This window comes from Passer montanus, unplaced genomic scaffold (genome assembly GCF_014805655.1).
Source record: "Passer montanus isolate IOZ18808 unplaced genomic scaffold, ASM1480565v1 scaffold89, whole genome shotgun sequence".
NCBI classification, from domain to species: domain Eukaryota; kingdom Metazoa; phylum Chordata; class Aves; order Passeriformes; family Passeridae; genus Passer; species Passer montanus.
In genome coordinates this window covers 1,091,677-1,099,324 of record NW_024374256.1, presented here as the reverse complement: position 1 = coordinate 1,099,324, position 7,648 = coordinate 1,091,677, and positions in this window count along the sequence as shown.

Genomic DNA, 7,648 nt, shown 5'->3' with positions numbered 1-7,648 from the left:
TGAGGGGCAAAGGAAAGTTGGATCTGCCTGCTGGGAAAGGCAGGAGCTGAGTGCTTATTCCAGGACAAGGAACACGCCAGGCGCTCCCCCTCAGCCAAGGACCTTCCTCTCTGCTTCACCAAAAAGTTCAAAATGCCAGGGTTTTGTCAAACTTGCAGGACTTCCAGGGCTCCCCACAGCACAGCCCCACCTGCTCGAGAACAGGCAGTGGTTGAGCACAAAGAAACAGCTCTCCCAGGGGCCCGCAAAGGTGGGTGTAGAGCAACAAATTTGAGGTCTGCGAGGCTCTCGGGGCCTTTTCATGTTTCCCAGCCCCACAAAGGAGCTGCCAGGGCTGTTTTTCCCTCACCGCTGCTGCATTTCTGCTCTAACAAAAGCTCTCCCCTGCTGGTATCTCGCAGAGCAGCTAATAGCTTATTTCATTTATACCCAGCTGCACCAGCCCTGGCGCTGCTTTAATATCTTTTCAATTATTTCACTTTCAGATGACATTTTCCTGGTTTCAAGCTACCACTTACCAAACCCCTCACACTCCCCATTCAAATGAAACATCTAACAATGTTCACTCTGAAAGCTCTCAATTCCTTCCTCCTTCAGTAATTGCTGTTTGTATTATTCTGGATTTATTTATTTCTTTTTTAGAACACTTAGAATTAATTTGTCCACGCTTTACATAATAAATCACCAGTGCTCCTAACAATCCATAGGGAAATGAGCATCACCCACCTTTAAGAGCAGTGAGGAATGAGTCAGGAAAGTTCAGTGACTTACTCAAAGTTAAATTTGCACACAGAGTGGGAACAAAGCAACTCTGGCCCCCCACGTGTGCTCAGTGGGTCACTCCCTCAATATTATTTTATGCTGCCTTCAGGAGCTTTGTCCCCATTTGGCAGAGCAGCAAAACAACGTGGGATTGTTTCACTTCTCCAGCAGTTTTGGCCTTTCTGCAGCAGTTTTTCCATCTCAAACTTTCCAAGTGCTTTTGAAACTGGAGGCATCAGATGTTAAAGATATCAAAGCAGGCCCTCTCCTGCCCTGGCTGTGCGTGTTCCTCCGGTGGAATTCTCTGCCACGCTGACCCTGGGGCTCAAAAATGAGTTTTTATTTCCACAGGGAATTTTTCAGGCATGGGAGGAGCTCAGCACACAGGTCATGTTGTCACTCAGTGGGACACATGTAAGAACATCCCATTTTTGAAATTATAATGAAACTGCTGTGAGGAGAAAGATGCTGAGGAGGTTTGGGGAGGAGCGCATCAGGAGCAGGAGCCTGTCCTGACTGCCGGGTTCATTAGAGCTCCTGAAAGCCATGCTGGACACAGCTGGCAGAGCAACCTGCCCAGGGACACCTATTAAAGGAAAGCAGGACTGACACACCCTGGTTATAAATACCAGCATTCCCATTCCACAGCTAATTTGGGATGCTGGGCTGGGATGCAGCAGGGGAAGCGCAGCCACCACAGGCCCAGCCCTCGTGTCACAGATGCTCTGCTGAGCTGCTGCCCCTTTGCAGAGCAATCCCAGGAGCTCCACGTTCCTCCCTCCCGTCCAGGCACCAAGAGGGGTTTTGGGCTCCGTCCATCACCTGCCTCCTGGGAGGGATGAATTTGTTATGGCTCATTCTTCTTTTATTGCTCCTGCGTCGAGCAGGGTTTGGTTTGCCAGATTTCCAAGGATTGCGGGGGAGACCCAACTTCTGCCGGTGTCAGACTGTTTGTAGTCTGCTGTGATTCCCAACCAGCTGTCCCTGGATGGCTCATTTTCCTCTGGGGTGCCTGCCAAACTTTAGGATTAGCTGCAGTGAGCAGCTGAGGACACGCGTGGAGCCGGCCCTGGAGCTCACAGCTGCCACTGGGCAGAAATGCAGAGAAAACAGCTTTGTGCTGCAGGCTGAGCAGAGCTGCAGCAGCACAGGACACATCCCGTGGCATTATGTGGGAAGGTGACCTCATCCCACAATTTCTGGGTCACTCCTGTGCTCCATGGTCTGAGTTAGCACTGCTCCGAGCACAGAGGTTGGGGAACTCAACGCTTCTAGGAAAGGTTCATCAAGAACTTTCCGTGGCAGTAATTGCACTTGGAGTAATTTAATAATCAATGGCCTTTCCGTGCTTCTTCCTTTTTTGTTTCCCCTGGTTACTGGCATATGGTCCTTTCCCCGGGGAGCTGGATGGTAATTAATGCATTTTGTGGTTAAATGTTTGGACTCAGCATCTCAGGGCGCCCAAGAAGCAGGAGGGGACAAAGCAGGCATTGTCTGCAGGTTTCCCTCTGCCGTGGGTCCCCTCCCAGAGGCACCAGGGACAGCTTTTTGGGAATGCTGACACAGGCAGAGCTTTCACCTCTCTTCCTTTGGAACACAGTGGAAATTGAAGTGCTTCTCCCTGTCTTTGGAGGTGATATCCAAGGGGGGTAGAAAGGAAAGTTGGCTCCCAGGACCACACACACCACAGGAGTAATTGAATGCCTGACTCTCCCCTTTCAGCAGGAGGCTGTTGCTGTGCTCTGCCCAGGGTTTCTTGCTGCCCTACTTTCCAAATTCAGATATCAGCCTGTCCTCTGCTGCGAGCATCAGGAAACAAAGATTTGGGCTTCTTCCTTCTGCAGGAAGAGACCTGGAAAGGATAAAGAGGCAGAGGTGGAGCTGGGTCTGAGTGATGGAAACCTTCCCATGGCAGCACTGGACACACAAGGAGTCCTTCAATAAAAACCCCAAATCCACTGCATTCCTAGTTTGAAAAGTTATTTGGGGAAAAAAAGCCTTAGTTTTGTGAGCCTGATTAAAATCTATATTTCCCCACCCTTATGTATAGAAGTTGCTTGAAAGTAAATAAATCCAGGTATTGGCTGTTTTCTTTTAAGGTTAGTCCCCAGGTGATTCAAACACCTGGGCTGATAAGGAGATTTGGTGAAGAAAAAAATACTATACAACCTATTTCTCCCAAAATAACAACCCCAGCTTTTCCTGGCTGAGGTTGATGAAGTGCTTAAATCAGCCACAGTCGCCTGCAGCAGCAATCAAACACACCAGCGAGGTTTCCTGCTGCATTCCCATCACCTGAAAAGCCTGGAAGCTGCTGGTAGCTGGGGCTCCCCTAATGAACCCTGTCCATGATGGCCCAGCTGGGACTCTCACTGTGGCTCCTGGCACGGAGCTGAAATGCAGAAACTCTGTTTGCTGTGGGTTTTTAATGGGCTGCAGGTCTGAGGGACCAGGAAGGGGAGCTGTGGGGAGGCAGGGCTGGCTCTGTGTGCAGGGAAAGGCTTCCAGCCCCCCTCCAAGGACCTGCAGGGACCAATCCAGCCACAGCAATGACAGCAAGATGCTCCATTTTCTCTCTGAGGTGCAGCCCAAGAGAGAAAAAGATTCAGAAAAAAACAAGTCCATCACAAAACCTCTTTATCTCCAGGCTGGCTTGAGCCAAAGCTGTGAGTATTAGGAAAAAATTCTTCCCTGTGAGGGTGGGGAGGCCCTGGCACAGGCTGCCCTTGGGTCCCTGGCACTGTCCAAGGATGAGCAACCTGGGAGGGTGGAAGATGTCTCTGCCCATGGCAGGGGTGGAACTGGATCACCTTTAGGGTCCCTTCCACCCCAAACCATTCCATGATTCTCTGATTCCATCAGTGCAGGCACCTGATAACCCATCCCAGCTGAGGGCAGGACTGTCACCTCCACAAATCCAAACCACTTCTGCACAGCTGGGCCCCAGCTGAAGTTTCACATCTCTGCTCTGCCTGGGGGGTGAAGCTGTGCATCCCAAATCCCCTGAGCTTTTCAGGAGGGTCCTTGGGCTAAGTCCACATCTGGGAGGGATGACATTCCTCCCAAGGAACAAAGGGAACACCTCTCCCAGAGCCACCCTGCTCCAAGGCGATGGCGTAAATGCTGATCTGACTCAAGCAGTGACATGATGAATGTGGGGCTGATTTCCTCCTACTTGAGTCACACTGGAAGGAGCCAGATTTTTTTCCAAGTACTCAGGAAAGGAAAGGAATTGTGGGCAGGACAAGAGGCCAAGATCTTGCAGTTCTACCAGGATTTAGAAATAATCTTTCTGATAAAATTATTTGCATTGCAGCAGCATGTAGAGTGCTCCAGCTCTCCAAACACAGGGACAGAAACTCCTCCACCTTCTCCAAACCTTGCAGCCTGAGGCGCTGCCAAGGGAATGACATCCCAAATCCCTGAGATACCCACAGCAGGATGGGGAACTGAACCCAAACCTCCTGAGTCACCAACCCAAAAAGCAGCTGCGGTCCCCAGCAAAGCCACTGTGCCCTGCAGACGGGGAGAACAACAACAATCCTGCAGGGCAGGACCAGAGTTCCCAAATCTTCCTGTCTCTCTGCTCCTTATCTGCAGCACACGCTCGACCTGCTCAGGCTGAAATTCTGGTATTTCAGATCATTGGGTCCTTGCTTTTGCAATTTTAATTATCACCTCTTTACCCCAGTGGTTTGTGTGTGTAATGATTGCTGTAAGGCTCTTTGGGCTCCTACTGAGCCAGTTAGAGCCAAAAATTTGGGCACAAACACAGGAGAGATAATTGAGGACTGGAGCCATCCCTCTGCCCCCTGGCCCAACCAGGGATGTCCAAACCCAGCCAGGCTCTCAGAGCATCTCTGTGAGATTTTCTCTTTTTAAATCCTTTGCTTTTAAACCCAGCCATGAATCCCAGCTGATCAGTGCAGGCAATGGGACAGAAAGGGGAGGAATTGTCACTGAGGGGGTTAAAGCACAGACAGCTGCTTCTCTAACCCTGCCCTGATCAGCTGCACAAGAGGTTTCCATGATTCAGGTTTCTTTCACAGATTTAAAACTCCTTCTAGATAAGCAAATGAGCAATTAGCAGCGCTGTATCTGTGATATCATTAAAATTCAAATGCTACCCTGGCTGCTCATTAATAGTGGGATGTGCAGCCGGAGAGGATAAACCCAAATCCTCTGTTGGCAGCAGGAGGAAACCCCTCTGTGCACAGCCCCCTTCTCCGGGGGCTGGTGGCAGCAGGGCCAGCCCCTCTGCAGGGCCAGCCCCTCCTCGGCCCCTCTGCAGGGCCGGCCCCATCTCGGCCCCTCTGCAGGGCCGGCCCCATCTCGGCCCCTCTGCAGGGCCGGCCCCATCTCGGCCCCTCTGCAGGGCCGGCCCCTCCTCGGCCCCTCTGCAGGGCCGGCCCCATCTCGGCCCCTCTCGGTTATCAGCACACAGCGTCCATCACATGAGCTCCACCGAGCCCTTTATCGACAGGAATCTCCCTTACATCACCGGGAATGCTGAGCCCGTGCTGCAGAGGGGACGCCGAGGCAGGAGGGGATCCCACGAGCATTCCCCGGTGTGCCAGCTCTCCCAGGCAGGGAGCAGGGCTGGATGAACGCGGGGCTGTGCAGCCTGGCTGGGGGCAGGAGGAGGAAGCGGAGCTGGAGAGGGGCCAGACCCCTGAGCAGCAAAGCCCCGGGGCTGCAGCAGCTCCTGCAGCTGGGCCGGGGCAGGATGGACACCCTGGGGTGGCTCAGCTCGTGGGATGCAGAGGTTGAAAGGCTCTGATCCCTTTGGGAGAGGGGAAGGCTTTTATCCAGGGGAGAAATCCAGCCTGTGGTGAGCTGGGAAGCCACGGATGACAGACACAAACCCAGCATCCCCAGTCATCCCCAGGGCCCTGCTCTCCACAGAACATGGGCATTTCTCCCTCTTCACACAGCTCCCTTCACTTATCTCTGTCCTGGATAACAGCAGGTGTCCACTTTCCCTGTCTGGAAAGAAGAGTTGAACTGAAAGCAGAGTCTGCCTGCAGCCACAGGGACGGCTCCCTTTATCCTCCCCCATAAATAATAGAAGATTCATTCACAGGCTTGTAATAGATTAAAAATAAATAAATAAAAAAGAGCTCAATTTTGTTTTGCCAATCATGCACTTAATGCAATTTTCCCTTCTTGCCCCCTTGTGCCGGTGCCTGTGGACTCACAAAGGTTTTAATAAGCTGGAAAGGTGCCAAACCATTTCTGTCTCATTAAAAAAATATCAGCACAGCGACAAAGGTAATTTTTTTCACATCACTAGTCAAATCCACTTGCTGAATTAAAATCCAGCTGACAGGGAGACTATCAATTTTTAATGGGAGCTTCCTCCCTCCTGGAGAGGGGAAGCCTGGGGGGGTTATTCTTAAAAGGGGTCCACATTTCTCATAACCATCCCATCAGCTTTAGTTTCACCTGAAGCTCAAGTTTTAAAGCCTGAGTGAGGAATTACAAAAAGCCCCCCCCCAGGTAAAAAAAGCTCCTGAGAGCTTCCCAGGCTGTGTCCCCTCAGACATTCCCTTCTCCCACTGCACGTGTGGGTCAGGGGCTGGACCCCAGGGAGCTCTGTGCACTTGGGGCCAGCCTGGAGCAGGACACAGGGCACAGGTCAGGGCTGGGGACAAACCCAGAGGAAGCTCTGGCTGAGCTGATAAGCACAGCACGTGCTCTGGACCCTCCTCTCCAGGGGCCATTCCCAGCTGACGTCGCAGCAGAATTCCTTTTATTTCATAGCCACAACAATTGACACGAGCTGCAGCTCTGCCCCTGCACTGAACACAAAGCCTCTGTGGGGGAACCGAACAGTTCCCCACAATTCCCTCCCCCCAGGCTGCCTTCCCAGGACAGCTGTTTTCCGTGTTTTCTTTCGAGTGAAACAGAGGAATCCTGCACTTCCCAGGGATTCAGAGCATCATCCTCCCCCTGCCCGGATCAGCACAAGGACCAAAAGCAGCCCGAGCTCCCCAGGATCTGCTGGACAAGGTCCTGCTCTGTTTCTCCCGGGATTCAACAGCTCCATGCAGGAGCAGCCCCGGCCCCAGGGTCCCAGCCCGGGGCTCACAAAGCCCGGGAGCTGCCCGGGGTGGCCACATCCTGCCTTTGTGTGGGAGGAAGGATGCTCCAGACCCACATCCCTCCTGCCTCCAGCTCCCCGGCCCGGGGAAGCAGATGTGGGAGTTCAGAGGATTCCTGACCCCATCCCGGGCTGGGCAGCCTCCCCCGGGCCTGGCCCAGAGGTCAAGTCCCACACCTGCCCTGGGAGGTGTTCCAAACAATTCCCAGTGGGCTGATCCCGATTCTTACAGAACCTGCACAACATGAATGCCAAAGACAATTTATGGCTTGGTGATTAAAACACCTTGCACTGAAGGCTCAGTCTTCCCTCGTGCAGCAAACCCTGACCCGTGGGGGGCTGCACTCCTGGCACAGACCCCAGCCCCGCTTTGGGAGCCAGCACGTTCCCTCCTGCAGCGCTGATTTTTAGGATTCTCCAAACCCCAAAGCAGGCTCGGTAGGGCACAAACGAGCAGGGGTGGCCCGTGGCTGTGTCACCGTGAGTCACCCCTGCCCCAGACCTGACTCACCTGCCCCGGGGCCGGCCGGCTCCCATTACAAAATCCGACACTCCCAGCTAGGGAAGAATTTCAGTTTTCTCTCCCTGGGAGATGGGCTGGAGCCACACAAGTCCCGTTTGCTGCTCGGGCACAGCCCCTACACAGACACCAGCAAACCCCAGAGACGGCACTTAGTGGCTCTTGATTTTTAATAAATGATTGGGAAAAGAGGCAAGAAAAACCCAAACTCTCCAGCTCCACAACAAACTGTGATCCTCATCCCTTCAGGAACAGCTTCCAGT